At 45.9% G+C, this 9,643-nt stretch overlaps 1 long non-coding RNA gene across 1 annotated transcript; it reads right to left on the reverse strand.

Annotated features, from left to right (window-relative positions):
• Positions 1–1,584: 1,584 nt before the first annotated feature.
• LOC311248720 lies at positions 1,585–8,792 on the reverse strand. The gene is made up of 3 exons (XR_014620974.1): positions 8,695–8,792; positions 3,385–3,446; positions 1,585–1,647 (listed from the first exon to the last, which is right to left on the reverse strand). It is a non-coding gene; the product is annotated as an uncharacterized lncRNA (long non-coding RNA).
• Between the last annotated feature and the right edge of the window lie 851 nt (positions 8,793–9,643).

Below are 9,643 nucleotides of genomic sequence, written 5' to 3' on the forward strand. Positions count from 1 at the left end.
GTGACACGTTCAGCCGAACGCACAATTGGAGGGGGGCTTCCCACCCTCCAGAACATTTACAACAAGCGGTGCAAGGGGAAGGCTAAGAGAATTATTAAGGACTCGAGCCACCCGAACAACTGCCTCTTTGAACTGCTGCGGTCAGGCAAGCGATACCAGAGTCTCATGGCAAGCACAGAAAGACTCAGAAGAAGCTTCTATCCCCAGGCCATCAGGCTGCTAAACGAACAATAAACACTATGCAACAACCATCAAATGCACACAGCACACACACCCACACGCACACACTCACTTAAACAAACAACACACTGCAGCACCCACTCTCCACACTTTAGATCACACAAACACACTTTATATTTATTGATAAAGGATTTGCACTACAACTCGTACACCTACTGTAAATTGTACCTAAATTGCACCTCATCCTATTTCTGCCTTGCACTATATAGTATTGTATATTAGTACACTACACAGTATTGTATATTATATGGTAACTCATTTACGTCTATTCTGCATCGAACATTGTACATATGTCTATACTGAACACTGTGACCTAATTTTTTTACTTCTAATTTACATGCTATACTTTGTTATTTTATTTCATACTTATCTTGTCTTGCACAGTCTCTGGAGCGTAACAGTAAGAAGCATTTTGTATAAAAGTATTCTGTACTTCTGTATGACAACTATTAAAGAAACTTGAACTTGAACTTGAGTCTTCCTGCACATGCTGAATAAATACCCATTACACTACATACTACACTACACTACACACAACACTACACTACACTACACTACACACAACACTACACTACATACTACACTACATACTACACTACACTATACTACATACTACATTACACTACATACTACACTACATACTACACTACACTACATACTACACTACATACTACACACAACACTACACTACATACTACACTACATACTACACTACACTACATACTACACTACAATATACTACACTACATACTACACTACATACTACACTACATACTACACTACACTACATACTACACTATACTACACTACATACTACACTACTTACTACACTACATACTACATTACACACTACACTACACACTACACTACATAACACTACATACTACACTACATAACACTACATACTACACTACATACTACACTACATACTACGCTACATACTACACTACATACTACACTACATACTACGCTACATACTACACTACTTACTACACTACATACTACACTACATACTACACTACATACTACATTACACTACATACTACACTACATACTACACTACACTACATACTACACTACACTACATACTACACTACATACTACACTACATCACAACCTGAAGCAGCTGCCAGACTGGTATTACAGTCACAAGGCTGATGAAAAGCGAAGCAGGGTTGGGACCGGACAGAGAGATTAAAAGATAAGGGGGGAGGGGGGTGGAGATAGGATGTTACAAGCATCTGTGGACCCATAAAGAGAAGGGGAAACGGAAGGAGATAAGAGAGAGAGAGAGAGAGAGAGAGAGAGAGAGAGAGAGAGAGAGAGAGAGAGAGAGAGATGTCAGCTCACCATGGTCCAGGAGGACGTCTCCAGACCAGCTTTAAGACAAACTGTGATGACCACAAACTAGAGAGAAAAAGAAAAATCATGAAGTCAAATCACACTGAGCTCAAAGACACTGTGCTCAAAGACACTGTGCTCAAAGACACTGTGCTCAAAGACACTGAGCTCAAAGACACTGTGCTCAAAGACACTGTGCTCAAAGACACTGAGCTCAAAGTCACTGTGCTCAAAAGACACTGTGCTCAAAGACACTGAGCTCAAAGACACTGTGCTCAAAGACACTGTGCTCAAAGACACTGTGCTCAAAGACACTGAGCTCAAAGACACTGTGCTCAAAGACACTGTGCTCAAAGACACTGTGCTCAAAGACACTGAGCTCAAAGACACTGTGCTCAAAGACACTGTGCTCAAAGACACTGTGCTCAAAGACACTGTGCTCAAAGACACTGTGCTCAAAGACACTGAGCTCAAAGACACTGAGCTCAAAGACACTGAGCTCAAAGACACTGAGCTCAAAGACACTGTGCTCAAAGACACTGTGCTCAAAGACACTGTGCTCAAAGACACTGTGCTCAAAGACACTGTGCTCAAAGACACTGTGCTCAAAGACACTGAGCTCAAAGACACTGTGCTCAAAGACACTGCGCTCAAAGACACTGAGCTCAAAGACACTGTGCTCAAAGACACTGTGCTCAAAGACACTGTGCTCAAAGACACTGTGCTCAAAGACACTGTGCTCAAAGACACTGCGCTCCTCCGATTAGAGGTTCATCTTAAAACCACTACAACTTCAACATTGAAACACAGCTTCTTAAGTATTAAAGGAACAGACCAACATTATGGGAAATGCACTTACCGTCTTCTCCAGACAATAAGATAAGATACCTATTTCCTCTCTGTGCGTTCAGTAGAACGCTATCCGGCTATAAACTAGCCTAGCTTAGCACAAATGAATGGAATCTGATACGGACCACTAGCCTAGCTTATAGGGGTGGGGGGGGAAATCGATACGTAGTAGTATCGCGATACTTTGCGTGGCGATACTGTATCGATACAGGGACGCCAAGTATCGATATTTAAATTTTATTTATAAGGAAGTTGCATTGTTCATTTCAATACCTGTAATAGTACAGTAGTCCACACACACACATGTGCATTCAGTTAAGTCTGAATATGACTGTAATACAAACAGTTCAGTTTGTCAGGTACATGCAACATAGATTACAGTGTTGACATCTGTCTGCTTGAGAAAATACCATGTTCTGCAATAAAAATGATTTAAGTGAGATGAACAGACTGAACTTTATTTTATTAGATAAAACATGTTGACAAAGTTTTACTTTGCAGTTGAAAAAAGGTAATAAATAAAATCTGATAAAAAATTCAAAAAAGACTTCTCCCCCGCAATACTCAGCGTATCGCGATATATTTAGTATCGCGATACTATCGTATCGTGACGCAAGTATCGCAATAGTATCGTATCGTGAGGTCTCTGGCGATTCCCACCCCTACTAGCTTAACACTCTGGGAGAGGTGTTTTTGGACAACAGTTAGGCTACGTAGCTGGTCCGTATCCACTTCCATTAATTTGTGCTAAACTAGGCTAGCTTGCAGCCGGATAGCTTTCTACTGAAAGCACGTACTGAACGAGAGGAAACTGGTATCTAATCTTCTAGTGTGACCCAGGAGAAGACGGTAAGCACATCCCATAATGGCGGCGTGTTCCTTTAAGATGAAAGACTCATCTCGTCAGAGACGCCCTCGACTCTCGACAGGAAGCAGGAAGAAAAGAACACTTACTGTATAAACCATGTTGCCTAAGAGGAGATAGTCGGTGGTCTGTCCGCTGCCTAACACCGTATCTGCGGAGAGAAGCCGGGACAGATGCTGTTAGAAGGGGACCTGGGCCCTCATTTATCAACGTTGCGTACGCACAGATATGTGCGTAACCCGTGCGTACGATCGTTTCTAAGCAAAGTGTGGGACTTATCAATTTGAACGTGTGCTTGACTTTGTGCGTATATATATATATATTTTTTTTATCCACTTTTTCTCCCATTTTCTATTTTTTCTCCCATCCTAATTTCGTATCATCCAATTCAACCCTCCCCTGTCACGGACGCTGTTTCTTGCCTCCCACAAGCCGGCTGCAATGTGGACTAAGTCATACATAGCACAAGTCCCCTCCGGTACTTGAGGTAACAGCAGTCGCATCTTTTCACCTGCGCAGCTCGATCTCTCAGTGGCGAGGAGTAACGCGTGGGAGGCTCACGCTGCCCCCGACACTTCCTGATTCTACTGCGCAGGCGCACCAACCGACCTGTAGGAGTCGCTGTCCACAACGCCCGATCCCCACCCTTCAGTTTCCCTCCCCGTAATACGGCCAATGTGTATTAGTATGAACGACCAGCTAAACTGAAAGCAAATGTGGAGCGCTGGGCTCGAACTGACGAGCCCAGCGTCTCCAGCATTTCGTGGCGAGTGCCTTGCCCACTACGCCACGTAGCCGCCCACTTTGTGCGTATATCTACGCACAGCTCCGGCCTTGCGTACCTGGCGCCCGGCGGTAGAATATGAATATTGCAGACTGCAACGCGGAAATAAGCTTCCGTGCATTACTTCCAACACTGGCGTGTTCAACTTCTGTATGTCCCGTAATTCATTATAGTTCATTGTAAAATAGCGACAGTAGTGTAATTATAACAGGCTTACGTGCGAACAAGAGGTTGGCCTGCTTGTTTGGCACGGGGGGGGGCAGACTCAGAACACCCACCTCCAAACGCGATTAAATATTGTTTAAAATAAAAAGCGAAATACTATTATTTTGTGTCATGTTTCCAAATAAGATTGGTCACAACAAAATGCTTTCTACTTCAATTTGTTGGTTAGAATAGATTACCTCCGTTGAAACTTCACTGAGACTAAAAGACAGTCTATTTGTGAGCTCCGCGCACAGACGTGATAATAATAATAATAACAATAATAATAATAGCTTCATTTTATATAGCGCCTTTCAAGAGACCCAAGGTTGCTTTACATAGATAGGGGGGGGAAATAACAAAGTAACAAACATAGTGGACAGACACAACATATAAATATGATGGGATTCAAGTTCGCGTTTTTATTGATCACATAGGCAGGCTATACATAGGCTACATCATGGCACGGTCCATCGTGATATTGGAGATGGATCGAGCAATAGACTGTTACTATAGCTGTCAAAGCTCCATCACAAATGCAGTTATGTGAATAGAAAGGGATTCCACTCAGTGATGCGCATTTGCCTGATACATGTCGTTGCTGCCGGGAGGAAAGGCATGCTGCATGTTTTCAATTCATTAAATAAAACTGATACTTTTTGCAAGGGTTTACTGACTGTCATACAAATAATCAACCAACTACATACTGTAACTTTTCAGTGCACGTTCTTATTTACATTGCTCCTGCAGACCCGCACACAGACATGATGGAATTCAAGTTCAAGTTTGTATTGATCACATAATAGGCAGGCTATACATGGCCATTCATTGTCCTTGTATATGCTCTCGTATTATTGTTTATATAGGCTACCCAATACCGACATCAAAATAGATTGTATGCCTCTGCAAATCATATGCAGAAGGTAGAAAATTTAGATTTGGAATAAAATTGAGGAGAACTTTAATCCCTAGGTATTAATCGAACGAAACGTAAAAAGGCAGTCATATTCCAGCACGGTCTTTATTAGTTAATATGGTCTTTAAGTTAACAGATATCATATCCGACATCACCGTACGTGTACATGTCTGTCAGCCTGTCTCGTATTTCTCCCATAACACGCTTCGCTCGGCTTAGTCCATTTTTCCACATTTCATGGGGGTGTTCCATTACCCTATATGGTTAATTACGGGCGGTGCTATATGCAAATACTTAAAATTGTGCACGAGCGCGGAGCGTAGAACTTAATGGTATTTATCAACACAGAGTGTGAGTACGACCCGTGTACGCACGTGTGATGAATCCCGATTTTTCTGTGCGTACACACATTCTAAATTCTGTGCTTAAGAACAAAAATATAACACTTTCTAAGAATTGTTGATAAATGAGGGACCAGGTCTCTGTTAGAAAGTCTCTGTTAGAAGGGGAGCAGGTCTCTGTTAGAAGGGGAGCAGGTCTCTGTTAGAAGGGGAGCAGGTCTCTGTTAGAAGGGGACCAGGTCTCTGTTAGAAGGGGAGCAGGTCTCTGTTAGAAGGGGAGCAGGTCTCTGTTAGAAGGGGACCAGGTCTCTGTTAGAAGGGGAGCAGGTCTCTGTTAGAAGGGGACCAGGTCTCTGTTAGAAGGGGTCTCTGTTAGAAGGGGACCAGTTCTCTGTTAGAAGGGGACCAGGTCTCTGTTAGAAGGGGAGCAGGTCTCTGTTAGAAGGGGTCTCTGTTAGAAGGGGACCAGTTCTCTGTTAGAAGGGGACCAGGTCTCTGTTAGAAGGGGAGCAGGTCTCTGTTAGAAGGGGACCAGGTCTCTGTTAGAAGGGGACCAGGTCTCTGTTAGAAGGGGAGCAGGTCTCTGTTAGAAGGGGACCATGTCTCTGTTAGAAGGGGAGCAGGTCTCTGTTAGAAGGGGAGCAGGTCTCTGTTAGAAGGGGAGCAGGTCTCTGTTAGAAGGGGAGCAGGTCTCTGTTAGAAGGGGAGCAGGTCTCTGTTAGAAGGGGAGCAGGTCTCTGTTAGAAGGGGAGCAGGTCTCTGTTAGAAGGGGTCTTGTAGAAGGGTCTCTGTTAGAAGGGTCTCTGTTAGAAGGGGTCTCTGTTAGAAGGGGTCTCTGTTAGAAGGGGTCTCTGTTAGAAGGGGTCTCTGTTAGAAGGGGTCTCTGTTAGAAGGGGTCTCTGTTAGAAGGTCTGTAAAGGGTCTCTGTTAGAAGGGGACCAGGTCTCTGTTAGAAGGGGACCAGGTCTCTGTTAGAAGGTATCTGTTAGAAGGGGTCTCTGTTAGAAGGGGACTGCGTCTCTGTTTCTGTCCCTCCCAGTCTGTCAGTGGTGCACCATGCTCCATTAGGATAAGCTAATGATGGGGGGTGGTGGGTATACTGGTGGAGTACAGCAGCCTACATGCTGTATTGTAAAATACCACATTAGAGACGCATGGCTGAGTGTCTATAGAAGGACAGAGGCCTTTGACTTCCATTAGCGCTGGTGGACCGGGGCTGAACTGGCCGCTCAGTGTTTTACGTAACGGGTCTGGGATGTTATTAGAAGCCATCTGTTGAGGGACCGGGGGCAGGGACGCAGAATTAGCCCATTAATCACACTTAGAAATAGAACATTTCGACACGTTTGTATCAAAACAGAATTAAAAGGAATTAAAAAAAGGGGGGAAACCAGACGGCTCTACTGACAAAATGGTGTTATTCACATCGAGTCACGGAGACGAGAGGGAAATTCAACTTCTGCTCAAAGAAACCTCCCAAAGACAACATAGTTAGCGCCGCGCCTCCTATGTGAATAAAACTGAGAGTACAGAGCGAACAGCTCCTCCAGTAGGGCCTCGTGCTGGGGGGAGGGGGGGGTGGGGGGGGCTGAATTATGTGTGGCGTGCGACTAGCCAGTGAGAGAGAGAGAGAGAGAGAGAGAGAGAGAGAGAGAGAGAGAGAGAGAGAGAGAGAGAGAGATAGAGAGAAAGTGAGAGAGAGACAGTGAGATAGAGAGAGAGAGACAGACAGACAGTGAGAGTGAGAGAGAGACATAGAGAGACATAGAGAGACATAGAGAGACAGAGAGAGACACAGAGAGAGACACAGAGAGAGAGAGACAGAGAGAGACAGAGAGAGAGAGAGAGAGAGAGAGAGACGGAGAGAGACACAGAGAGAAAGACAGAGAGAGAGAGAGAGAGAGACAGAGAGAGACGGAGAGAGAGAGAGAGAGAGAGAGACGGAGAGAGACACAGAGAGAAAGACAGAGAGAGACAGAGAGAGACGGAGAGAGATAGAGAGAGAGACAGAGAGACGGAGAGAGAGAGAGAGAGAGAGAGAGAGAGAGAGAGAGAGAGAGAGAGAGAGAGAGAGAGAGAGAGAAACGAGAGGCTCTGCTCTCCCCCTCTTTTCTTCTCCTCTGGCTGGTCACATGTCTATGTGTGCGCTGAAGCTTTGCTGACAGCCTGTCCGTCAAGACTGAAGGGGCTCGGTGCTTTTGTGTTGGAGTGCAGTGCAGGCCGGAGCCTGTGTGGTCCAGGACTCTGGACGCCAGCACCCACAGCTCAGAGCCTATTCTCCCAGTGCACACACACAGGAACACGCACACACACACACACACACACACACACACACACAGAACACACACGCACAGACACACACACACACACGCACATGCAGCAACACACACGCGCACACACACACACACACACAGGAACACACACGCACAGACACACAGACACACACTTGAACACAACATGCAGGAGCGCGCGCGCAAACACACACACACACAGGAACACACACGCACGAACACACACACACAATCTATGACCAAGTGTGAATATGCATTTAAAGCCCCAATCTTGATTTTCTTTTTGGCACATATTATTGTAAATGTACTGTGTATAGTCCAATCTGTATTTTCATCTGTAGGTTTAAAATAAGATGTATTTACAAATATTACCAACATGAACAAAGATTTGACAAAATCTACAAATACATATTATTTATCTGTGGTCTAGTGTGAGTCCTCGACTAACAGTCACCCAACTAGGGAGTCAGAGAGTTGGATGGAACAGTCAACATTGTGGCTAGTACCCACCTGTTTACACTTGGATCACAGATTGGGCCTTTAGGTGTGTCGTGGTGTGCACTCACTCACACACACACACACACCAACTCGCCCATGTGCACACTTGTTAGCGACTCTCTCTCTCTCTCTCCTCCTCTCACACACATGTTTACAGCATACATTCACCTCCTTACACAACTCTCTCTCTCTTTCACTGTCTCTCTCTCTCTGTATATGTCTCTCTCTGTCTCCCTCTCCCTCCCTCCCTCCCTCCCTCCCCCTCCCTCCCTCCCTCTCACACATGTTTATAATTCAGAGAGCAGGGGGAGGGGACGGGGGGGAGACATGATGAAGACAGAAGACGGTCTCAGGGAGATACTTACCGTGCTGGAAGGCTTTGAGCGGAATCCAGAACAGAATGACCGAGTGGAAGAGGCCGTTCAGACAATGGGCCCCAGAAGACCTGGAGAGAGAGAGAGAGGAGAGAGAGAGAGAAGAGAGAGAGAGAGAGAGGAGGAGAGGAGAGAGAGAGAGAGAGAGAGAGAGAGAGAGAGGGATGGAGGGGGGGAAAGAAGATTCCAAGAGTGAGAAAGAGGAGGGAGAGAGAAAGCGAGGAGTTGTATGAGAAAGAGGGAGGGAGGGAGGGAGAGAGAAGAGGGAGATTAGAGAGAAAGGCGAGGAGTTGTATGAGAGAAGAGGGAGGGAGGGAGGGAGAGAGAAAGAGGGAGATAGAGAGAAAGCGAGGAGTTGTATGAGAAAGAGGGAGGGGAGGGAGGGATAGAGAAAGAGGGAGGTAGAGAGAAAGAGGGAGGGAGAGAGAAAGAAAGAGAGGAGTTGTATGAGAAAGAGGGAGGGAGAGAGAAAGAGGGAGGGAGAGAGAAAGAGGGAGAGAGAGAGAGAGGAGTTGTATGAGAAAGAGGGGTGCTGGTTGACCCCTGACCCCGGCCCTTTGTCCCGGCGCAGCACTGGGCTAAGTGGCGGTTTTGTAGCGGCCTCTGAGCTGAATGGCCTCCTGCTGACAGACACTTTGTATATCCTCCATGTGTGTAATGGTAGAGAGAGGGGGGGAGGGGGGAGGAGGGGAGAGAGAGGGGGGGAGAGAGAGGGGGGGGGGAGGGGAGAGAGAGATAGAGAGGGGGAGGGAGAGAGAGAGAGAGAGAGAGAGAGAGAGAGAGAGAGAGAGAGAGAGAGAGAGAGAGAGAGAGAGAGAGAGAGAGACAGACAGAGATATAGAGAGCAAGATGGGATGGTAGGGAGAGAGGGGGGGGAGAGAGGTACAGAGAGAGACACAGATATAGAGATAGAGAGAGAGAGACAGGAGAGCGAGAGAGA

Source organism: Notolepis coatsorum (assembly GCF_963971535.1).
Source record: "Notolepis coatsorum genome assembly, contig: SCAFFOLD_1549, whole genome shotgun sequence".
Taxonomy (NCBI): Eukaryota; Metazoa; Chordata; class Actinopteri; order Aulopiformes; family Paralepididae; genus Notolepis; species Notolepis coatsorum.